Source organism: Amborella trichopoda, chromosome 12, assembly GCF_054954075.1.
Source record: "Amborella trichopoda isolate Santa Cruz 75 chromosome 12, AtrichopodaSantaCruz75HAP2 v2.0, whole genome shotgun sequence".
NCBI lineage: Eukaryota > Viridiplantae > Streptophyta > Magnoliopsida > Amborellales > Amborellaceae > Amborella > Amborella trichopoda.
This window is the reverse complement of record NC_142347.1, coordinates 41,452,144-41,479,265: the sequence shown is the minus strand read 5'-3', so window position 1 is coordinate 41,479,265 and position 27,122 is coordinate 41,452,144. Positions and strand designations below refer to the sequence as shown.

Here is a 27,122-nt window from a genome sequence, read left to right as displayed (position 1 = left end):
TTTAGAGAGGATTGAATCTCTCCTTATTTGACTTGGCTTTGGGACTCAAACTATCCTTATTTCCTTAAAATTCATTATCCTCTAGATTATTTTAAAATTAGGTAACTAGTTCCTTTATAGTTTCAGGAGAGTAGACTATTGACAAAACATGGAAGAATCTTTCTAGACTCTTACACAAGATTATGAAACTCAGTGCACTTGGAAAACAAGGAAAAAAACATCAAATTTCTAGAGTCGATAGTACGACAGTGCTATCTCAAATTCTTGGTTCTAGTTGACCGAGCTATAGGTGAGAATCTCATTGATCCTTTTATATTTAGAGGTGATCTGACTACTCTGATTTTTCTAATATTTTATGCCTAAATCTTCTCGTAAATTTAATCTTTCAAAAAGATTGCCTAGGTTCCCTATCGTAGGTTTCGAGGACTCTACAACGAAGAGAAAGAAACCTAACACACTGTTAAAATAAAATCGTTCACTAATTGCTCCACTAGGCTTTCAACAACGATTTAAAACCCCAAACATCTGGTTTACAAAAATCGATAGAGATAATGGTGAAGAGATCTTCTATTAAGCTTTGGATCACCCCGAACAAACCTCTGGGTGAAACGTTATGCCATCAAAAAATGGTCCACGTGAAGATTGGATTATTGTCTTGGGATTTGTGGCATGTTGAAGGGAAAAAAAAAATTCCTTTTTTGTTTTTTGTGAACATGTTTGTGGTTAGAAGATTGAATTTCTCCTTATATCAGTTTTACCCTTATTGCACTTGATATTCTCAATTGTATATCCCCTCTTTGCTCTCTTTTAATAAAAGACGATAATTCAAGTTTCTAATAGGGTCAATGTCTCTTTTCGTTCATCACCCAAGACTTATCCCAATTATTTGGGGTCGGCTACATGAATTGTTCCTCCATTCTTCTCTATCTAGGGCCATACCTCAGTAAGACCAAAAATCACTATATCTTTTCTCACTACTTATATTCTTGTGCTTTTGGGCCTTCTTTTGCCTTTCAGAGCCTTCCACTTTAACCAAATCAAACCTCCTAACCGGTGTTGTATTAAGTCTACGTTGCATATGGCTAGCCAACCTAAGTCTAGTTTCCCTCATCTCATTGCCTATTGAAGCTACAACTAAGTTCCCCCACATGTGTTAATTCCAAATTCATCATTTCTTATCTTGCCACTCATCTATCTCAACACCCTCATCTCAATTACACTTATTCTATGGATATATTATTTCATGACTACCCAATATTCCGTCCCATAAAGCATGGATGGTTTTACAGCCGTCCTATAAAACTTCTCCTTCAATCTCAACGGTAATGTGGCGAGTGCATAAAACTCTGGATGCACATTCGCCCGTTCACCCACCTAGCTCTAATTCTATGTGCGACATCTTTCTCAATCTCTCCATTCTGAAACAATCTCTTTTAGGTACTTCTTGATCATCAATCTTAACTACTTCTTCATTTCTACTTTTATTATTATTAAACTTGTATTCCATATATTCTGTCTTAGTCCGCCTAATTTTAAAACATTTAGATTCTAGAGCATCCCTTCAACATTCTAACTTTGTGTTGATGCCACCTCTAGTGTCTTTTCCTTAATATGTAAATAGTATTGAATTGGTTCAAGCATTTCTCTAGTTGAAGGGGAAGAATCACTAACCTTGGTCCATCCATAAGTGAATATTTAAAACTGAAAACTATCGGGATTTAAATATTGAGGCATCAATGAATGTTTAGTTGATTATAACCACAATCTAGTGCTAGTAGACTAACTAGGTTTACCTTGGTGTCATAATTGATATTCTTTTTGTTGAGCGATGTGACTGATTTGTAAATGTTGGAACAAGGCTGTTTATGGATGATGATGCAAAAGCATGACTAATGCATATTGTTGGGTTCAATGTTAACATGTTAGTACTGTATTAGCTAGCATCAAATATGGGGTGACCAATTGTTAAAGGATGTCCTGTTTATGGCTGTTGTGAAAATCGTTAAGAATTCAATATTATGTCAATAGGAGTTAAATGATGGTTTTGTTGAGTTGATTGCTGAAGCAACTAGATTAGCTTTGTTTACATCTCAATTGCTGGGCATTCTTTATTGTTCTTTCAGTCTAATGTTGTAATCGTTCTTATGTAATGGGTTGTGAGGATCATGGCCAAAAGGATACTTGGCTAACTCAACACTAAAGAAAAAATAATGACTTTGCCACTCGTGTGCCTCTGGCACCATGAGATGTGTCTATTATTAAAGGTAAATACTACAACGAATCAAGGCTTCTTATTTTTACATGTGTGAATAATCAAACTCGACGTACTTGCCAATGGATGAGCAGCACATGCTTATTTTCTTAATGCAACTACTTAGACCTTGTCATGACTCCCTGGTTCTGGTGCGCCTTTATTATTCATTAGGCTAGTTCCTAACATAAACACATGGTATACAATATTGCAATCTCTAATTTTTTGGCATCGTATAATTAGTAAACTTGTATTTAAAATATACAAAGAAACCATAATTTGCGAAGAAATGGCCTGCTAGGAAGTTACTTATTCTTAGCAAGCTAATGTTCTCTCTTTAATTCATTCAAGAAATGCACTATATAATTAATGTAGGGTGTGGTCTGCATGATGTTACAACCTTAAATAATCAATGTAAGGTGTACCTACAAACTTTGTCATGAGATGTAATTTTGGTGTCGAAAGTTTTTGTAATGGTGCGAGAATCTATTTTTATTTCTTATTATAAAATTTTGAACTCCAAAAGTGGTTCAAATCAAGAAGATCTATAAATGCATGAAAATCTTGAAAATGGACATTCCACATAATATGCTACAAGTTGTACTATTTTTAGGACTTCAAATCTCTTTTCTCTCCATACACTTACATCTCGATGTCGAGATGATCATTTAGATGTTTCCTCATAATAACCTTTTTCAAATTATTAGAGATGCACCTTAATTTTGTATTTTAAGGTGTCAACCTTATGTAAACTTTTTCCATTAATGTATGTCATAATTGCTAATATATGGTGTAATTTAAATAATGATGGTGTTTCAATTGGTAATCGAGGGAGGAGGTATCAGTCAATATTAGATCCGCTTTGTAGTCTTCTTTGGTTTGGTGAGAAAAAATGAAGCAATTTGGTGTTTCAGTCTATTCCATGGAAGATTTCGAAAATAATTTAATTTAATATAAATAAATTGGATTTTTATATATAAAATATATAAAAGTAATGGAAAAATTTAAAAATAATTAAAAAAAATAAATAGATAAAAAAAATACTTTCATATAGATATTTCTTAGCTTCAGCCGAATTGGCTCGAAGCATACCCAAATCTGACCAAAGCAGCTCGAAGTGGACCGAAGCATCAGCACCAGGATTCATTTCGCTTTGGTCTAGTTATAAAATTCGAACGCTTCGGCATCTTCAGCCAAAGACTGGTATCAATAGAGCTGATGATTTGTATAGGTCATAGCTTATGGGAACTACTATTTGAAGCAATGTGATGAATATTAGAGTAGGGATAGATGGAATTGGATTTTTTAAGAGATGGGAAAATTTTGAAGACTAATTTAAAAAGTGACATTGGAAAAGGCCTATGCTTTTTCTTTCAATAATCTATTGCTAATATGAATCTTGGAGAACAGTTAACCTTCCTCCAAAAAAAAAAACAAAAAAGAAAGTGAATCTTGGAGATCTGCTACTTGGAGTTTCAAATATGTTTGGCAAAATGGAAACATGGAGGTATTTGAAATATTTTAATCTCAAAATCAAAAAGTTATTTCAATGTTTGTATTTTAGCTAGAGTTCTCATTTCTTCTGGATATCTTGCTGAGGTGTATCCATATGGATGCCAAGTATCCAATTTCGGAATTTTGTGGTTTAGCTGGATGAACACCTGCATGTGAAGTTAATGCTTTTGAGAATCCTTCAGCGACAGTGAAACATTATTGCTTGATCAATGAAATCAATCTCACTTAACTATAAAAATTAAAATTCTTGATTGGGTTGTTTAGCATTGGAAATCATTTTAAAGGATCTATTTTTTTGTGTATTATCACTAATATCTCCAGAATACTTTCTATACACCAACAATCGAAAGCCAATTAATAAATTTGTTACAGATGAACTTACATGAATGGATAATCAAGCATAATAATGAAGATCTGCTGCTGAGAAGTTTTCGCTTTGTTGAATATTTAGGTTGTTAGGACCTTCATAGATTCACTTATGGCTCTCCATTTTTTTAACTTGGGTTTTGATTTTTATTTGTAACTAATTGTTGGGAGTCACCGCTGACTCTTGCACACACCGAAGGGGTCGGGCCGACAGGAGAAGCGAAAGCCTTACTAGACCATTATTTTGGTCTCTCAAGAAACAACTTGGAAACAAGATTTGTTAGGGTCTTGTTTTGGGTGCATAATTGTGAGAAGAGTGGAAGCCTGCAATGTGAATGTAATTCATCGTCCTTATTGAATGAAGTATTGAGCATTCGATTTGTCTCTCTGAGGGAGAATTTGTTTGTGTTCTCTATGTTTTTTGTGCATATTGTTCTTCTTTGGTGATCATGGTGCATTAAAGTGAGTATTTGCACGAGCATTCGCTATATGTTTTCTTGTGTGCGAGTTCCAACCACATTACGTGACTATTAAACTGGTACAGAGTCTTCCCACCTTGCTTGTAGAGTTTTCTTTGCTCTTGTAAAGGGAACGAAATTTTGGTCATGAGATTCAACTTGATTTGGAGGAGGCCTAACCTTCGAGTGTTTTTTTTTTTATCACTTTGGTTGTTATTTCCCAAATCCTAAGATTGGAGACTTGATTTGAAGAAAGATTTGCACTTAAGCGATTTTCAAATATATTTTTTTTGGTAAATAAGTGATTTTCACATTGGTTAAGACTTTTCGAAATTCGAGGGTTGAGATTAAATAGAGTCAAAGAAAAGACAACCATTGTGATAGAAAATGGGGGCTTGATGGTCGGGATCAAGAAGCTTGGAACCACAATTACATTGATCGGAAATCCTGCATGGGGTTGTACCAACATGGGCAAGATCTCTGAGTGATGACAAATGGCAGCGACATTGTTACATTGGTAACAAAGACTATGAATGGAGAGGCCTTGCGGAAGTGGAAGATCTGAGAGAGTAACGTTCTATGCCTGCTCAAGCCTCAATCTAAAAAGAGTTGATGGACTACATAAGGGATGTAAAGACACCACAAAGACTGCTAATGGAGAGGCCTTGCGGAAGTGGAAGATCTGAGAGAGTAAGGTTCTATGCATGCTAAAGTCTTAATCTAAAAAGAGTTGATGGACCACATAAGGGATGTAAAGACACCGTAGGAGGCATGAGATTTGTTTTTGTTGGCACAAGGTTTGTTGACACAAGGTTGATCTTCCACATAAGGGATGTAAAGACATGGTGCGTTGACACAAGGTTCACCTTCAGGTTTTGAGCATTTTATGAAAGTAAAGATCATGCACAATGAGATCTCCCAACTTGATGAGGAATCATGGGTTAGATAGCCATATGCAGAGGTTGATCATTCATGGTAAGCCATGGTCGACTGGGGAGGAAAAACAAAAACCGAAGTCAGACTCACACTAGGAGAGTAGTGTTGGATCACATGACAAGCAATAGAAAAATACTTGCTATTGATCGCGAGACCTGGTCCATTTCATGAAACAGTGCAAAACACCGAGGAAGATAGATAATGGGATTGTTTCAACAGATGAAGTACAATGATTCATGATGCAATGATGGTGACTAGGATGGACAAGTGAGGTTTGCGCAAGTCATGGACACAGCCACAACGGGAGTTCCCCACAAGGGGTTGAATTCCCTCTTTCACCACAACGCAGAGGGATGCAAAAAACCTTGTAACACAGAGGTTGTAGACCACACAAACAACTACGTGATACACTCAAACTATTCGCACCATGACCCAAGGTGGGGGGATACAAAAAGTTTGTGGCTGCAAAATTTTGAGGGTAGTTGTTTCATTGAGACGATGGACACAATGCATCTAGTAGCAACTATGAGTATGCGTGCTGCTTGACAAGGCAATGGGGAGATACTATTCTAGAGGATGTGTACCATATTCCAGGCATGTCAAAGAACTTAGTGTCGATACGATAGATCATTGTTAAGGGATGCTATGTGGATTATGGATCTGGTGATCTCAAAGTGATCGAGAATGTGGAAATCGATGTATCCCAATCATGCATGGGAGACGAATGGAGGATGTATGCATTTTGTCTGCATGAACTACATATGTTGATAAAACCTGTTGGAACAAGACACCAGATTTGTGGCATGCTCTCATTGCTCATGTCATGTTTGATGAGTTACATATATTGTCACATAGTTGGAGGATTCACGCTAGACAGTGTGCATGTATTGGTGGTATAAGACCAGGTGGCTAGGTACACAATCTTTAAAAAATTTCCATTGTATTAAAACTCAAGGGTTTAAATACATGAAAATCTCAATACAAAACCATAATACATAAAACCCAGCCTACAAGCTTGGTTTATACACATTTGAATAATAAAATTCAACTCTAATAGGTCCCTTACAAATCCCTTACTCAAAAATATAATTAAACTCAATACAATGTCCAAATACTCACAATAAACATCTAGACGATATATTACATGACTTGCACTTAAAATTCCTCATTATATCAAAATTACATGATAACTTCATTTTTCATCCTCATCATATATCACAATGTCTTATACATATTATACACTTGATCGTAATGATCTAATGAGATTTCAATTCACATAAACAATAAAGCATAGCATTAAAGCTCATACCACAAGATTAAAAGCATAATTCTATTTTTTACATAATATACTCAATTTATTCAATCATTAATCATTTAATAATTTCATAAACATGCATACAAATATGTGGGAAGCCATGATTCGAAGCCCTTGTGCCCGGGCCACAAATTTGAGCCTTTGAAAGACTTAATTTTGTCCCAATAAATAGTGTAAGAGTGGTTTATAATATTAAGGGTATCTAATCCAATTAGGAAGCTCTTACACTTTTAAGACTACTTCTTAGAGTCCACAAAATCGATTTAAAACAATTTTCAAGAAGAATGGAGCAAATCGGATCAATATGGAGCAAGATAGAGCAATACTACTTGAGGTGGTCCACCGGTCCACCACAACAACGTTTCATGCAAAAGTTATAACTTTAAATGAGTAAATATACTTCTAAGAGGATCTAGATATCTTTGGAATTTGAATAACGAGACTCAAAGATGCTCAAGAAAATGCGTGCAAGAGAGCCCCCCTTTATTATGTCAAGCCCTCTAGGTATTCCCTTCCATGCCCATGCGGTGCATGCACTAAAGTTGCATTGCCAAATGTTATTTCCTTTGATGTATCTAATCGTAAGGATATGTCATGCCAAGCTGTCTAGCCGGCTGTAGCCATCTGCCGCGGGCCATCTTCTTCTCCCAAACGCCTTGCCCCTAAAGTCCCCGAAGTCAAAGAAAGTGGTAGAAACAACAATTGTGGGGGCAGAAAATCAGCAACCTTGCTGGCCCTTCTTGTAATTAATCACCAACTCGAAATGTTGCAGGAACGGAACTCACTTCATATGACGCGTCTCCTGTCGCTTGGACGACGTCTGTAGATACTAAGGGGGCTTGTGATCAAAGTGGACGATCGTCTCCTTTCCGAGCAAAGCAAATAGTATCTCCAGTCTTTCACAGCTTGCACTATCGTGTACATCTCCTTATCGTACGTGGGATTTCACACCTGGTGAATCTTTCACTCTACCTCATCTGATTAACACCATAGAATGTTCTTGCGAATTATGACCTTCGCCCGAAATGTGAGCAAATTTATCATGTCGATTGCTCAACCGTAATTTGGCTATCTTACGTGGAGCTGAATTAGGTTTTTTCGATGTTCTCGTCGAAACATGCTGGCGTACTCCTTACTTCTGGGGACATTGATTCAAAGCTCGAGTACGGTCCATGCACCGTTCCTCTTCTTAAAGGAAACAATGCATGATCAAAGGTTTATCAATGGTATTACATATAAGCAAGTGAGGGATCATACTGTGTGGGAATGTGATGAAGATAATATCAAAATAAGGATCTAAAGTAGCTTAAACACAACTGTAAATGAAATTTTCAGGAAGCTTTGATATAGGATAAAATTATTTTGATGAAGAATAGCTTAGTGAGATAATACATTAATCATAGTATGAGATAAGATTAATCTTATTGAGTGAAGGACCACCATCAAGCGTCAAAGCTCATCAATGGAAGATTGGAACTCTCAAGAGAAAAGGAGTTGTATGTAGAGGACACAAGGTTTGATCTCTTTCTTTCTCTCTCTATTCACATCAACCAAAATCGATTTTCTAAATGGGTAGGGTTTATGACTTAAAGAAGTATATGTAAATGGTGTGTAAGATTGGATAGCATCAACACCCTTGATGCACCTATCTGAAGGCACATGAGAGGCTAATATACCCTAGCCGGCCATCCCCATCGAACCACTAGGATGAAGGATGGGATTTAGCACCCTTATCACCCACATTAAACCCTAAGTAAGGCCACTTTATTTTTTTGTCCTTGGATCCATATTTTTATTTCAAGTGAATCCAACTTGCCCTAACACAAAAGCCGCTAGTTTTAAATAATCAAATAGTGTAGAGATCAATCAATGGCAATGGGCAATAAAGTAAATGGTAAAACTCACACATGTGGAAAAGTACACATTTATGAAAGCCAATCACCTTATAAATCTAATAGTTCAAACCAACTACAATGAGCTTAATGTCCCCCTCACACATGTGTGAAGATATTTTTGAATTTCAAATTCAAAAAAGGAATTTTTATGGATTCAATATTTAAATTAAATTAAAATGGACCTCACACATGCCAACAAAGGCACTTGTGTGAATCAAATAAACATGTGACAAAAATGTACCTTAAGTTATAATATGATATAACAAGTCCAATAACGATATATAACAACATAACAAAATAATATATGCCATCCACATCCCCCACCTTGGATTAGCATCCAGCTGGGCGTAGATCTTATAGTGGGGCCAGGGGTGCCACGTGGCCACCCTATGGCCACTCAGATGTGCCACATGGCTATCTTCAAATGGAATTAGGTATAAAAAAAGATTAAAAGTACATTTTTGTCAATCAAAAAATTTCGAAATTTTTTTCAAAATTCACAATAAATATTTAAAATATTTATGAACATTTATTCTTCATTTATCATCATAATTAAATTGGACAAAGGGTAAGTGAGATCTCATGCCCTCGACTCTAGGTATCGGAGTACTCCATTGGGCTAGTTCCCATTGATGTTTTGTTGGTGTCTCAAGCTGACCCAATAGACCTATGCTCCACATTATATGGCAGGGACACATAATTAGTCACATTAAAGTCACTGAGCCAGAGTTTCCCATCATCTGATTCTCAATAGATTACAAGTGCACCCCTGTGGGACATATTCCAACACAAGTACAGGGGTCCTCTCAAAGCACATGTGCACTAGCTCTTCCAAACTCGGATAATAGATTTGGAAGAGTGGCTTCTCATGAGAATGTTAGTGCATATGCCATGGAATGGTATCGTGTCAGGATACAGACTTATGTCTCATAACTCATGGCCATCTCATACAGAGTCATTACTCATAAAAATACTCGGGTTCTATTGTACTTGATTGGATACTCCTAGTCCTGGCTAATCACAACAATCATGAGGTTAATATAAACAAAATCCTGCTTAGGCTGTGACACTTGGTTTATATATAAACAAAAACTCTCATAGCCTCAAGTACTTGGGGTATAAGAATCTGGGCTCCGTTTTGCAAAGCACCTAGGTTCTATCTCTCAATCACTCCCACTTAATGAGAGACTATTGGCATTCAGGCCTTGAAAGGCCATACACTCAATAGCATGGGCTGCCAATATGGAAAAGAGCACCAACAACCATTCCCTCTAATGAAGTCCTTCGCAAAGGTTCCATTAGAGATGGTCCACTCTGATACATGTCAGCTAATGAAGCACCAGTGCATCAGAGATAACATGCACATAAAATAAAGCAGCAACTGACATGCACACACACTCCGCATGATTGGTTGCAAGAAGGAAGAATTGGCATCTCATGGAGACAATCTAAACATGTTGCAAGAAAGAAACGTGTTTCTTCAGTATTGGGTGGAGTGCATTCGCACTGCAGCACATGTAATAAATTGCACCGCAACCATGGTTGCGGTATGTGTCCTCATATGTCCTCATATGAGAGCTTACAGGATGGAGACCAACCGTGAGGCATTTTAAGATATTCGGTTGCATGTGTTATGCGATGGTGCTAAAACCACAACATACCAAGTTGGCTAAGAAGGGCATGCAAGCAATGTTCATTGGCTACGAGGAACAAAAGAAGGGATGACGATTTATGAATCATTCCAAAGGGAGAGTTTGTGTCTCAAGAGATCTATTTGATGAAATCTCCTCATGGTGGTCAGCTAAAAATGTGGCATTGCTGCACTCTCCTTGTCTTGGTGAAGAAATAAAGGCATGTTTAAAAACACTTGCCCTTTATAGGATGCTAATAATTGCATCACAAATTGTCTCATTAGTGAAGTCACAGGCAACAATCTCAATCTCAGTAATGGTTCCATAAATGAGATTGAAGAGCCACAGTCGTCACCAAGTCATCAAGTAATGGAAGTTACACGAGTCACCAAGTCATCAAGTAATGGAAGTTACACGAGCAAGTGAGTTAGTCCATGAAAGATGGGTAAATAACAAGTTCGTGATACGGCAAGTGAGTCATAAGTTGCTCCTGCACCAGAAGAGTTGTGACCATCACAACTTGGTGATCCTGAGGAGGTTGAGGTCAGCAAAATGAAGCTGTGAATGTCTACTTGGATTCGCAAACTAAATCTGAAGTATGCAGATGCTGCATATGCACAGGAGGTGTCCCTTGTGCACTACGTCGTCATTGATGATTCTGATATTGTCGATCCAATCTTGTTTAATGAGGCAAAGGTTGTAACTGAACAGAAAAATGCAATGTAGAGGATATCACAACTAGACATGGGAGCTAGTCCCATGATGGAGAATGTGAAGCCTGTTTCGTATAAATGGGTGTACAAAATCAAGTGAGATGGAACCACTGATTGCCAGAAAGTGCAACTGGTTGCAAAGGGATTATCACAGCAATATGGTATGGATTTGATGAGACTTGTAGTAGCAAAGATCACTATTGTGCATGTGTTGATTGCAATCATGGCAAGCATAGCATGAAAGCTTTCGTGGACAAATGTAAAGAATGGTAGAAAAATGTAAAGAACACAATTTTTCATGACTAGATATTGAGAAGCAATTCAGCTTACTTTACAGGATGTGAAGGGCACAATGAACTATGGGATTCTCTATGAGTAGGGATCTGCATGTGAAATAGTCGAGCTTTGTGATGTAGATTACTCAGACGACCTACCAACTTGTAGATCGACTATAGGCTATGTGTTCAACTTGGGTTCGGGAGCAACATCTTGGTGCAGCAAGAGGCTACGGCGGTTTCCATGTCTACATCAAAAGCTGAGTACCGAGCGGCTTCCATGGCAACTCAAGAGTGTGTATGGCTAATTCAACTTGTGCATGAATTGAAGCGAGATACAGACTATGCAGCCGAACCATACTAAAATAATGAGAGCACCATACGCCTTGTGGAGAATCTATCTTTTCAAGCAAGAGTGACATGCATTGAAGTACAACACTACCTCATTCAGGAAAAGGTCCTAAGTAAATATATTGACGTTTAGCCTGTGGCAAGAGGGGAGAAAACTGCAGATGTGTTCACAAAGGGTTGCATTTTCTAAAGTTTGCGGAGTTCAAAATACAACTTGGCATCATCATCAGAAAGTCAGTGCTATGGAGGAGTGTTGAGAGTCACTGCTGACTCTCACGCACACTGGAGGGGCCAGCCCGGCGAGCAAAAGCCACACAAGCTCATTACTTTGGTCTCTCAAGGACCAACTCAGAAATAACAGATTTATTACAGTCTTGGTTTGGGTTCATAATCGTAAGAATAGAGGATGCCCATAATGTGAATATAATGCATCATCCTTATTGAGTAATGTATTGAGCATTCGGTGTGTCTCTCTAAGAGAGAATGTGTTTGTGTTCTCTATGTTTCTTGTGTGTAATGTTCTTCTTTGGTGATTGTGGTGCATTAAAGTGAATATTTAGCCTGAGTGTTTGGTATGTGTTTTTTTGTGTGCACAATCCATCCGAGTTGCGTGACTCTTCACTATATTTCCCAAGACGCTTTGATTGTTCTATTACTTTAGTTAGTTTTCCAGTCGTGTAGTTAGTTGTTTGCCTTTGCTACTATTTTGTTTGTCATGGGCTTTTTTTTATTTGGATGCATAGTGCTATTACTTGCCAAATTAAATTTGATATTTGTTCATTATTGATGTTACATCATATAGTTATGATAAAGTGTTCACATGTGTGTTTTTTCATGTGTATATGTTTATGCATATGCATCTGTGCAGTCGCATATTTAAAAATCATTTGACTGGGGAATTTCTCTAGACTCCCATGAATTATTCCTTAAATACCTCTAAACCACTCCTTGAGGGAGTAGAGGCATTGGACCTTTTAGTCAAGTTCTTGTTCATGGTTTATATCTACAATATCTGGATGAATAAATAAGAGCACGAAGAAAATGTTGTCTTACCCCATCCCTGCAGTTCTTCAACCCTCATTGGATTCAACAACTGTGGGGAATATCCAATCAAAGATTTTTACAAGATTGGGATGGCTAGGTTAGAGGTTATATCTCTTTCTTGTCTCATTGTTTGACTCACAACTTAGATGCAATTACTGAACATTATACCTTTAGCATTCAGTACTCTGCCATCCAACCAAACAGTTAGTGCAGATCCTTGCATGTCAAGAATGAGGATGAATACATAAATTTGCAGGCTTGCATATGGATTTGTGCATAATGTACAAACATACATGTACATGTCTGCATGCCACATAAATATATGTATATATATGGAAGTATTTATCACACATGAACAACAGAATCAACGGCAACCATCTCCACAGTTCATTGCTAGAATTCCTATGAGACTGTAAGTAGTGAGGGGGTTCGTGCAATGAACATGTCTTCGCTAGAAATGTTGTTCTCTCTCCAGAACTTTCTGAAAAATGTAGTAGGAGATAAGTGTTTCATCATTTAATGGATTAGTGAGAGGGATCCTTTCTATTGTGGAAAAATTGCAGTCTATGCTGAACGATGCTCATCTTCTCCTACATCCTCACATGATTACCATGTTTGTGTTTAATGTGGTGACCAATAGAAAAAATGGGTAAAGAGTTTAATGATGTGATTATCAGAAGGTTTTCTCTAGGCATAGTGATTCATTTAGAAAACCATGTATGATTAATCATTAACATTTGAACTTTGGCCTCTTATTGTGAATAGGTTTCCGTGTATTTCAGTTTCCTCAAATTTGGATAGTTTTACCCTACTTTTGTCAGCCAATGCAGACTTGCCCATTCTCAATTCATAAAAATAAATGGTCAGTGTGCATGTTATTGATCATGCGAGGTTCCTTGGACATGTCTTGCACCTCACATACATTGACATCTTGGTGTATGTTGCACCTTTCATGTGTTAACCAATGTGTAGTATCGGTGATAGGTGACTAGTCATTGATTAGTTTCCCAAAAAAAACAATGCAAAGGGCGAATAAGAAAGAATTTTTCAGAATGTTCAGAATTTGATTTGTTGATCATTCCACAACAGTTCATCATGTCGTAAATAGTGGACAAATCCATCAAAAAATATCAACCTAAGATATGAGTTCCAATCTGCCGACTCCAAATAATTGGGATAAGGCTCGGACAATGATGATTGTATGAGTCCCAATATGCAGCACTTAACATACATGTCAAATTAAGCTCCACTTAGTTTGACATTCATTTCTTATAGATGGAGCCATTGAATGATACATGTAGCTATAATAGCAATTTTTTGGCATGTTGGCTATGATTTGGACCAAAGACGGTTTTGAGTTGTTTTCACCGGAGCACCTTTAACTTGTACAAGGTTCATTTGCCTGGAATTGGATCAAATTTGAACTTCATAGAATTTGATGTCATTCACTCGGATCATCTCAAGGAAATTCCAAGATCCAATGTGATTTGGTAGTGTGCTAGGGATTCTTAAGGCCGATTTCAATGGACACCCCAGCATGATGCGTAGATTTACAAAGAAGAAAGAGATTGTGAGGCCTGGGGTCACGAGATTTGCGACTTGGTACTTATAACTAGATAGTATACATTCGAGGAGAATCCAATTGAGGTAGATGTTTACCTTGGATGAGTGGAGAGCATGCAAGTTGTCCAAGGATCAGGTTGGGAAAAAAATGAGAGATATTATCTTTTCTAAGGCTTTTTGGCTAGGGGTGAACGGCGTTCTTAAGGTATTTTTTTCCTCTTGTCAAAGTCTTTCGCATGATTGATAGTGACAAGGCTTATATGCGCTACATACATGAGGCTATGGAGAGATGCAAGAGAGAGATAGCTCAAAATTTAGATGATGATGAGAGCCACTCTAAGCCTGTTTGGGAGATTATTGCTGAGAAGTGGAATAGGCTATTACATCGGCCGTTGCATGCAGTTGGTTATTATTTGAACCCAGCTTTTTTTTTATGTTGATGGGGATATACATACAAATGACACAATTATGATAGGATTTAATAAGTGTATAGATGTGCTAGTCCCTGATCTGGATATCAAGGATATTATATGTGCTGATGAGCTGATAAATTACAAGTGTGCAATAAAGTCTTTTGGGAGTCCAATGGCGATGAGGCAAAGAACCAAATTGATCCAGGTAATAATATTCTTAAGTTCATCAAGTTCAAGTAATCAAGTAATCAAGTTTCATTTCTATAATTCTATTATTTATTTATTTTATATCTTTGCAGTCAAGTTGGCGGAGCCAACTAGGCTGTAGTGCTCCAAATTTTACAAAAGTTAGCCATTCGGATCTTAAACCTAACCACTACCTCGTCCGGTTGTGAGCGGAATTGGAGTACTTTTGAGATAGTAATTTTTATTAGTAATTTAGTAATTCAATAGTTATTAGTTTTGTAGTAGTACTATTATTTATTTAATTATTTATATCAATTAGTTTCATTTGATTTTGTTAGATTCATACAAAGAAAAGGAACAAGCTTGAATCAAAGAGGTTCAATGACCTAGTCTATGTCAAATATAATTGATTCTTGAAGGACAGGTTTGCTAAGAGAGATAAGAGAGATCCCCTCAAATCAAAAAATATGAATAATTCTATAGAGTGGGTGGTTGATGATGATCAGATCGAGGGGCATGAAGGATTGACATGGACATGTTTATGGATGCCTCTGGGACATCAGCCGACGCTCCTAGGGCTACTAGATATTCTTCACAATGGACAAGGGTGGAGAAAGAGGAGGAAGCAGAGGCAGATTCAAAAGAGATGGTGATGGAATCAACTCGATGCATATGATGCATATGCAGTTGACCCTACTTTTTCTGATGATGAATGATGATTGAAGATTCTTTCGAGTCTTCAAGTATTTCTTTCATTTTTGTTTTCCTCCTCTTGGTTGTGTATTGTGGATTTGTGGTTCCACTGGTTTGGTAACTTTGGTAATTTGGTTGGTAAATTTTAAGTTTTAACTATGTGTGGACTGTGGAGTGTGGACTATCAGATTGTAGATAATTAGATATGCACTTATGGTTATGGTCTTATGGAGTATGGAGGAGTGTGTGCTATGTGGAGTTGTGTATTATACTTTTGATGTGCCCTTATTCCCTAATTTTTATGTTTTATACAGTTATACTTATATTGTTAGAATATAGAGACATTTTTCTTTCTACTATGCCACCTAGATTCTGAGCGCCTGCCTAGGCATTGGGCGGCCTGGATCCTCGGGTCGCCTAGGTACCGTCTAGCGCTTTTTGAAACACTCTGGATGAGGGTAAATTCTCTTTAGTTCTCTGTTGATTTGCTTGATTTCTATTTCCATAACCTCATGTCAGCAACTTCAATGCTGGGTAAGGTTCTACTAGGTTTAGATCCATAGTTAACTTGAGATTGAAATATGGTTACAAGGATTTTACGGTGTCTCTGTCAACCTAGGAAATTATTTCATGCTTCTCATGTCATGAAGATTGCTCTCATACGCAAATTCTAATATGTTTAAACCCTTCATTGATTGCAGTTGGAATTTCTCTGAGTTTAAGCTGTATGTGCATTGAAGGTGCACTTACGGAAACACCAAAAAAAAAATTCAACAGATGGACAACACGAATTACTACCTTGGAGATAGAGAATCAAGAGCCTTTTAGTATGATGGGCATGAAGAGTTCCAAAGACCCATAGGAACCTTGTTTCATTTACATCTATTCAATTTTGTGGATCGACATACCTTGATCTGGGTTATGGATAGAATACATGTTCTATCCTTGATCCGGATTTACATAGCAAGTACAAACTCAAAGAAAGGGTATAACGAAAGGGGAAAATATAGACGTCTCATTTACCAAGGAATATCACAATGCTGCATTCAGCTGCTCCACTTTTGAGTTCTTGAAACCGTCTTTAATTCAATCTTCAAATCTCTCTCTCTTTGGAAGCTCTTAAAAACTCTGTAGTGCTAAGTGGCTCTGAGAAGGCTGTGATTTTAGTTGGGCAGAGTTTAAGCCTCAAACAAATGTTAGAATAACAAAATTGTCAATTCCCACCCCTTCATATAGAAGCTGAGAGTTCTAGGAGCATATGAACTCAAACATAGGAAAGGTTTATTTCCAACCACATTCTCTAGAGCCATATATCTTCTAGAGACACGAGGATAATTCTCAAACCAACCATATCTAAACTCAAGAGCAGTCGAATCTCCCAAGAGGAGCCTCAACTAACTCGTCCCCTCAAATTGCTAAAAAATCAGTGGTTTATAAATCCCATTACCGTCATTTGTTCATTGCGCATCCATTGCGGAATAAAATGAAGCAATTTCCTAGAAAACATGTTGAAAATCTAAATTTAAAGTCTTTAAAAGTTCACTGTGGTGTACTCTGCATATAGCAGGGAACTCGCAATTTTAATGATAAATTTGAATTTATTATTTCAAGGTTATCATATATCTCCATTAAATAATTCTCTCTCTCAACCTTACAGGACCTGTAGTACACATAACCATGGGAGTTCCAATGATTTCAGGATACCAAAAGTATAAAGTTAGGTTCTTTCAGTTTAATCACAATTGGGACTTCGAACTGGTTTAAGACCCATTCAAAAGGAATTAATCCTTTATCCAAATTAGGTTCCAATATATGAACCTCATATTGGTCGATTAGAGCCCTTGCCATCATCTGGAAGCCCATTACATGAGAAATGGAAAAAGCCCTTATCCACCACCAAATTGCATGAAACTGGAATGGCGGGCTTTTCATATAACCTTTAATTAATCAACAAATTTTTCAAATGAACATTGATCATTTGAAACTGATTTGAATTCAATTTACACCACAATCCAGTAGCTAGATAAGCGCAATGAACTTTGGTTGGGACTGTTAACAGGCCGGCTTCAAGGGGGCCAGATCTGGCCAGAACCCGGCCCAAAACAGTGTAGGGTGGGCCCGCTCCTGGCCAAATTCATGATAATGAGGCCTAAACCTGGCCATCCGAAAACAAAATCAGGCAGGGCCAAGCTGGGCCCTATATAAATACGAAAAAACATTTAATATATCTGACGCCTGCCTAAAAAAATTTTGAGCATGGCCATTGCTTTCCCTGGCTTGGCCAAATATATTTTGGGCCTACCAGGCCTGGCCCAAGCCCAGCCCTGGCTCACCAACGGCCCTAACTTTGTTAGATGTCCTTAACAGTGTCCTAATTATATGAAATTGGAAGTGTAGGCTTATAAATCCTTATCTTCTGCATCCTCAAAAGTCCAGCTCAATCTAAGGTCATTGGAATAACCTTTCAAATTTTCACTAGAGAGGCATTCATCCAAAAAAAGGGTGATGAACTGTACTTAATGAACCTATGAAGCTGCAAATAGTATGAAATCTAGAACATACGCCTCCCGAGTTTAGCTTTACTGATCCTCCAAATATCGAATCCAAAGGAGCACATAAAGTGCTTGTTTAAGTATAGAGGACTGTGTAACTAGATGCAAGCCAAGGTGAGATCGTTTTAATGCCCTTTTAAGGCATTTACTTAATTTCCAGCTTTTATTCATACAGTGTGTATTTATCATATAGAAAGAAACTTAGAAATGGTCTATAGCATTTGTGTTTAATCAAAACAAACATATTGAGTCTCATCTGATCTTTCAAGTTGAAATAGCAGAACCAGATTAAGATTGAAGGAGTTCTCCTGTCTTTTATATATTTGCTTGAATTAGATTAGAAAGACATGTACAAACATAAGGTTGAAGTTGTGATACCTAATAGCAATGAAAGCATGACCTTTTCATGGAAAAGATATGTACATGTCAATGATGAAGCCTAATCACAATGGAAGCATACCTGCATAGAAAAGGAACATATGTTTCATCTAGTATGAGCCATAGTCATAACCAAAATGTGATAAATGGCCTTGCCGTTCAAAACCTTAGCAAATTGTTGAGTTCAGTGAAAGCAAGCTGATGCAACGTGCTCTACAACTAGGAAGGGTTTCATCCTCTTGGCTCAGTGAAGAGGGCATAAGCCCAAGTGCCAAAAAATGTCACCTATTTGGAACCCTGTGAATTTGGCCTAGCTTATTCGCTCAATTTTGTGTCATTTTGAATGTACCGACACAATGAATCCATATGAAGAAGCTATTTGTTTGTATAGAATACGTGTATGGCACATATGAGGACACCTGTATTAGGCCATTGAATTCCACTCTTAACCTATTAGCTTTGATTTCGTTTCTTTATATAATGTGCTTATTTCATTCGGATTGATAGGTAGGTTGGATTAAGTAGGAGACAAATTGTGAACCACAGACCATAGAAATTGGTTCTCACATCAAGGCCACAAATATTTTTGTGCGGCCATTTAATTCATATAGAAAGTGCCCATTTTTTGTTCTTGAAGTTTTTACAGTACCTTCTTGGGCAACTAAGGTTTTTGTTTCTCAGAGTCTAATTGTTATGGACACCTATTATTGGAAAGAGGACATAGATGTTCTGCATTTAGCATTGATGTTTTCTTTTGGGGGGTAAATAAAAAGAGGTAAGTCAGTGGGGATTTGGGCCCCAACCCTTTGTTGAGAATGGAGTCGGAGACCTCATCATGGGGCTTGGCATCACTACTCATATCTTTCATTAATCTCTCTGAAAGGCTTTCTTTTTCTATAGTGACCTTCTCATTGCAATTCCATGTCTCCTCGCAACTAAATATGATCAATTTTAGAGGATCTGTTATTTGCTGAATTAGCCAATGAAGTCAATTTGTGCGTCCAAGGACATTCAAAGTGTGTAATACTGATTGCAGTGCACCTAGCGTGGCTCAACCATATAAGGTTTCTTGAAAATTATGGCTCTGAAGATGATCTTCTAAATCTAGCATCATGTGGTACAGATTGTGAGCCTGTCCAATATGAATTCCATTTCCTCCAATCATATTCTTGAGTTCAAAACTCAGCATTTGTCGTTTTTGTTATTGTTAAAATCATAAGAAATGGATCCGCATTCTTCTAAGAAATATGGTATTAACAGATTGGCCAAGGCGAGGTGATCGCTCCTAATCGATTTGGGTTAAGAAATTTTGGCTTTGAGATCATCCTTCTTCAATGTTATATGGGTAATCGGATTGCATTCTCCTCCTGCTTCCATGATACATATACGGCCATTGCAAACACTCCTGCATATCATGTTTCTTATTACCTAAATTTCATTTTATTGTGATGGGCTAATGATTTGATGGCCAGCAGCAATGGTAAAATAACCATACGAGGGAACAAGTAAATCAGAGAAAACGCTCCATTTCAGCAACCAATCTTTCTATATACTATCTTATAAGTCAACTGCATGTGACTGCAAAAAAAATTTCTTTCTTCTCTACGGATAGGCATGCTGAATTTCGTTCATGAGATTAATGTGCTAGCGAAACTAAATTGTGCAGTCTTGACGACCGGTTCTTAGCAGTAATAAACAGGGGCCACCAAGTGTTTTCTCCAGTGGATTGGTCTGCAGTCTTACATGATAGAGGAAATTCAAAGAAATTGAATCAGAGTAAACTGAAAATGATCGGGCAATTTGAAAAACCTGAATCAGACGAAATTGAAAACAATCATGCAAAATGTAATCTGTCTTCTACACTGCGAATCACTCACAAGACATGGAAATTGCAGCATCGTATTTACTTGATGAAGGGGGTCTTGAATGGAGATATAAAGTTCGTGGCCAAGTGAACAAAAATATGTAGAGAGAGAGAACAAAACTATCTAGAGAGAGAGACTGTTACATTGAGGATTTTCTCAGTTATACTACGCTACCTACCAAGAAGCTTGTCGATATCGTTTGAAGCATCAGGCTTCAAAATCCTTTGAAGCCTCTACCTTTCGTAACAAGGGAAGCGAATAGAGAGAGAAGGAATGGCGAAGAGAGAGAGGAGGTAAATGAAAGCTGTAAAACTAACGCTTTTCAGGAGATCGAGGCTTTTTAAAAGTTTACAGAGACGGGTTGTACCCGTTAATGTACTCGGAATCGCATGTATAAATGACCTTTAAATATCAAAAAGATTTAGTGGTCCACGGAGTACGGTAAGATTTGAATTTTGAAAGAATATATTCCACATTCTCCTGTTTAAGCATGCATCGAAGTACACTTTCTATTTACTGCAAATGGTAAAACCCAGTCTCGGAGTTAGTGTAGGACCTCAAATATGTAACTTCTTCAACTTATATACTAACCTAAATAAGAGCAAGGAATGCTATACTATGGGATTATTTATCTTTGTTGCAAGGAAATTACTAGTAGTCTCTGGATATCTAATTAGATGGCTTGAGCATGGATTCTTTTCGCTATCATAATTAAAATATAAATAAGAAAGTGTTTCTTCACTTTTCTCAAATATAATTGAATTTTTAAAAATAAAAATAAAACTCCATCGAAATCCTATTCATGTGTAGGGGCCTTACTTATTGGATTCTTTTATGGTTCATTGGATTCAGATTCTAGGAATCACTTTTCCTAGAAAAGTTGGGCCAACAGTGTGTGCTTGGTTAGCTTAGAATTGACGTTTATGCTGGAATTGAGAATTTTGTGGGATTTTTTATTGCTCATTTTAAGCCTAAATTTTAAAAATCTCAATTCTACCAAAATAGGTGGAATTGACATTCATAAAAATAACCTATTTGCTGCTGAAAAACAAAAAAAATATTAGAAAAAATTTAGAAGGAAATTATATCAAATTTTAAAGAGAAAAAAATACATAAATTTTAGAAAGGGAAACTATATCAACTTTTAGAGATGAAAACTACATGAAACATTTTAGAGAGATAAAATATATGCATTTTTTTAGAGAGAGAAACCATGTCAATTTAAAATTTTAGTAAGATCATATTACAAATTTAGAGAGAGAAATTATCCCAAATTTTATGTTTTAGAAAGAGAAAGTACTTTAAAATTTTAGAGAGAGAAATTTACATTAATTTTTTGGGAGATGAACTACTTAAAATTTTTTAATGAGAAATATCTCATTTAGAGAGAGAAATTATCTCAAAATTTAAATTTTAGAGAGAAGAAGGGAGCATATTAAAATTTTGGAATTAGAAACTCTATCAAATTTTAGATAGAGAAACTACCTAAAAATTTTTAGAGATAGAAAATATCTTAAATTTTAAGTTTTAGAGAGAGAAAACATCTTAAAATTTTAGAGATAATAACTATATCAAATTTTAGATAAAATACCTAAAATTTTTAGAGATATAAACTATTTTAAAAAAAATAGATAGAGAAACTATCTCAAATTTTAAGTTGTAGAGAGAGAAAATATATTAAAATTTTAGACAAAGAAACTACTTAGAAAATTTTAGAAAGAGAAACTATCTCAAATTTTAAGTTTTAGACGGAGAAAATATCTTAAAACTTTATAGAGAGAAACTATATCAAATAGCAGATAGAGAAAGTACGTAAAACTTTTTTAGAGAGAAATTATTTTAAAAATTTAGATAAAGAAACTATCACAAATTTTAAGTTTTAGAGAGAGAAAGTATATTAAAATTTAGAGAGAAACTGCATGAAAATTTTAGAGAGATAAACTATCTCAAAATTTAAGTTTTAGAGAGAGAGCATCTTAAAATTTTAGAGAGAGTAACTATATCCAATTTTAGAGTGAGAAGGTATGTAAAATTTCTTAGAGAGAGAAATTATCTTAAAATCTTTAGAAAGAAACTATCTTAAAATTTAAATTTTAGATAGAAAAAATCTTTAAAATTTTAGAGAGATAAACTATATTATATTTTAGAGAGAGAAACGGCTTGAATTTGTTTTAGAGAGAAACTATTTCAAAAATTTTATAGAGAGAGACTATCTCAAATTTTAAGTTTTAGAGAGAGAAAGTATCTGAAAATTTTAAAGATAAACTATATCAAATTTTAGAGAGAGTATATAAAATTTTTAGAGAAATACTATCTCTAAATTTCAAATTTTAAGTTTTTTAAAGAGTATTAAAATTTTAGAGAGATAAACTATCTTAAAACTTTTAGAAAGAGAGAAAAAGGATTTGTATTTCCAGGAAATGACAATTCTAGTATTGTGGAAAATTCTTAGGATGGCATGATAATCTAGTTTTATCTTTCTATCTCTTCACTTCTCAATGAGTGTACCAGCCAAAGGGTTTAGCTTGAGCTCGAACACGAGCACACTTTTTTATGTGAGAGAGAGATGAAGTTTTAAAGAGAGAGAGATGGAGTTTGGGTTTTAGAGAGATAGAGTTTTAGAGAGAGATGGAGATTGAGTTTTAGGAAGAGAGATAGAGTTTTGAGAGAGAAAGAAACGATGATGTGCGAGAGAGAGATGGAGTTTTGAGAGAGAGACATAATGTGAGAGAGAGATATATATAGAGTCATTTCATATAGTTATTGAGGTCAATAATACATGGTCAAAAGGGTTTAGAAAGTTGGAAGATAGAAATTGTTTACAAGTAATATTTTCAATTATTGGGTCTGATGAGATATAGAAGTTAAAAATAGGGAATAATAGGATATTTTCCTACTTTTTAAGTCCAAATTCTACAATTTAAGGCGTGTGAATAATTTTTTTCCTTATCTAATCGTATAAAACGGAACCCTTTTATTTCTAACCGCTATGATTAAATGGAAGGCTACCGTTTACTTAATGATGAAAATAAATACTTATGTATGTGACAAATCTTATTTCTTGGGTGTCTAAAAGTATATCATTGTTTGTTCTAGTGTTACACTTTATTGTATTAGTTTATTTATCGTTGTTTGTTTTAGTTTCCAAACTTAGAACATATATATAGAGAAAAGTTTATATGGAGCCGATGCTCTAAACAATCAAATTTGAGCCTACATAAAAAATTTCATTAAAAGAGGTTGTTTAGATGCATGGACATGAGAAAAAAAATGGATTTCAAGTTTTGGAAATAGTGCATTTGATAACGCATTTTTGGACCGTCAATTTTCAAGTTTTCAAAGATATGTCGATTTGCACTCTTTTTTAGCTTTAAACTTTATAAATAAATATAAAAATATATTTTAAGGCTATCACAAAGATTTCCCATATTAAAACCACATTTCTTGACAATATTTGAAGGTAGGCTCCAATTTGATTGTTTAGAGCCTAGGCTCTATACAAACCACATCTATATATATATATATATATATATATATATATATATATATATATATATATATATATATATATATATATATATATATATATATATATATATATATATATATATATATGAAGAATTGTTTCATGCGGGCTAGACGGCATTTCTACAATATACACTCCAGAGGTATAAAGCATCGCATCTTAAAGATGGATGCAAATAGGTGGTCCATCTAGTTTTCAATTTTATTTAATTTTTTCATATTCATGATCTTCATGTTAAAAATTACATATTCTCTAAAAATTAGGATCAAATTATGTTTGAAAAATAGGGAAAATGACCTCTACCCCCTCCCAGAAATGTCCATCCCTATTAGCCCTTTGGGTTCATCAAAATCCCTTGCACCCCCTCAAGTTTAAAACTTTGGGACCTTTAACTCCTTAATTATTTTTTTCATTGCTATTTACACAAATTTGATCTCTTTGTTTTACAAAATGGAAAATCCATACATTAATCATCCATAATTTTTTTTTTGTAACTTGATATTATTATTATTAATTAATAATTACAATAACAACTATAATATATTAATTGTTAAATAATTCATCTCTTATAGGTATTTTGATAAAAAAAATTAATAAATAAAAATAATAATCCATTAACAATAGTAACAAAGATCTTGATTAATCATTTTTCAAGTTCAAAAGATATTTATACAATTGTAAAAGGTCATAATATTAAAAAAAAAATCATTTTCTTTCCATATCTAAATTTATGGAGTGGGATCCATGGAAGTAAAATTGGTTTTAGAAAACAAAAGAGAAAGGGAATGTAGCATTTTGTAAAACAAAAAATCAAATATGTTAAAAAAGAAAACGAAAAATACAAATTAAGGGGCTAAATGTCCCAAAATTTTGAACTTGAGGGGATACATGGGATTTTGGTAAACCCAATGGGCCAATAGGGATGGAAGTTTTGGAGATGGGGGTATAGGTCATTTTCTCTAAAAAAATGTATTTATTGCGAAGCCCACATTACTACAAATGCGGGCTGATCGCATGCTAACTGCGTCATATATATATATGGGAAAAGATAGGATTAGCCCACTAGTTCATATGAACACATGAGCCCAACGTCTTAGATTGATTCTAGGCCGATGTGATATGTCCAATAGTATTTGAATTTTAGTTTTTTTTCTACAAATCCAAATCATTTGAAATTTTAAACGTGTGTTCATAAAAAATAGATGAATCTTTGAAAAATATCAAAAAACTATTTTGCATGAAATAAATTGATCAAAATACCCCCGAAAATTTTCAGGAGGTATTTTGGTCATTTTGTTTTTCACGAATAAATTTTTTTTTATATTTTTATTAGGTGCACCTTGATTGAAAAGAACGCATACGTAAAATTTTAAGTAATTTGAATTTGTAAAAAAATAAATAAAATTCAAGTACCACCAGGCATTTGTGATCGTTAGATCGGCCCAGATTCAATCTGGGCCGTTGGAATCATATGTTCATATGAGCAAGTGGGCTAATCCCATCTTTTTCCTATATATATATATATATATATATATATATATATATATATATATATATATATATATATATATATATATATATATATATATATATATATAAGATACTACAAAACGCCTATAAGAAAAAATGAACAGTGATTTCGCCTACCATCATCACCGTCCAAAGTTCGTCGCAAAGTTACGATTGTTCGGTAGCGTTTTAGTTTTTTTTCTTTTTCTACAAATTGGAATGACCTGAAATTTGGAGCGTGTGTTCATAAAAAATAGGAGAATTTACAAAAAATATCAAAACAATATTTTCATGAAAAAATTAACCAAAATACCCCTGAAAATTTTGGGGGTATTTTGGTTTTTTTTTCGGGAATTATTTTTTTTTATTTTTATTAGGTGAAACTCACTAAGATGTAAACACAATCCTAACTTCAAATTATTCCGATTTGTAGAAAAAAAATGAAAAATAAAACCCTACTAGACAATTGTGACCATGCGATGAACTTTGGACGATGATGAGGGTAAGCAAAATCACTGTTCATTTTCACCTATAGGCGTTGGGAAAACTATATATATATATATACAAAATTTTCACTTCAAAACTTAAGTTTTGAATAAAAAATTAGGTTAAAAAAACGATACCCTCGAAACTCGAAGTTCCACAACCCAAGTTCCCAAAGGCATTGGGGGTGGGGGCGGACATAAGAAGGGACATAAGTGTAAAATTAAAACATGTAGAAAACTTATTAAAGGATGAAATTTATTTTACTATTTTCTAGTTTTCGGCTTCGGATTATTTTGAGTTTCTAGTTTTTTAAGGGTATTTTTGTCCTTCTAATTATAGAGAATCAACGGGTAGAATTAAATGTTTAATTTTAAAAAAACGAAAAATTAAGATTTAATATTGATTAGACTTTCTTAGGGATTAAGCTAGATTATGTCTTTTCTTCTATAAACATGTGATTATGGGACAAAAAAAAAAGTAGAGAAGAGGTAAACAATTATTTTGGGTTAGTAAAAAGATCTTTTTGAGAAGAGGTAGACAATTATTTTGGGTTAGTAAAAAGATCTTTTTGAGGTGAAATCATTTACGGACATTGAGAGATTGCATATCGTAACACCATTTATTATTGTCTTTTATTTTTCTGATTTATTTGTTTTTCTCCCTCCACTTCACATCAATATCAAAGCCTTGATATCCAAGTATCGTAATGTCGTTACAAACATATATTGATCCCATTATAGAATGTGTAGATCAAATAATTGATAGAGTAGAAAATGACCCAATAGAATATCTAGTAAGAATAATACAACAAATTGTACAAGATCTACTCAGCATATTACAACATAAGGAACAAGAATATGAAGAGCTGGAAAATAAAAAATTGATCACCGATTCAAGCTTTGATCACACACTATATCATGCCCCAAAAATGGTAAGGGATGAAAAAAAAATTGTAGCTATTGTACGAGATTTTGGCAGTGTAGTCGATTTCTAGACATATCACAAGATTCAGTTTACAATTAAAGTTCGATAAGAAAAGGATAAAAATTTCTAGTTGGAACAAAATAGAGAAGACAATAAATGAAAATATTGCTCAAGGTTGTGCTTCTCCCAAACCCAAGAGAATGATGCAATGTGTTTTTAATTTTATTTATTTTATTATTTTCTAGTTTTTAGTTTTAGAGTCATTTTGTGCTTTTAG

At 35.1% G+C, this 27,122-nt stretch overlaps 1 long non-coding RNA gene across 1 annotated transcript in view; it reads left to right on the top strand.

Moving 5' to 3' along the window:
• LOC110008366 (uncharacterized) overlaps positions 1 to 20,864 on the top strand; it is a 102,954-nt gene extending 82,090 nt beyond the window's left edge. The window contains exon 12 of the long non-coding RNA XR_016045866.1: positions 20,202 to 20,864. This is a non-coding gene — a long non-coding RNA (uncharacterized LOC110008366). The remainder of the gene's footprint in view (positions 1 to 20,201) is intronic.
• Positions 20,865 to 27,122: the final 6,258 nt, after the last annotated feature.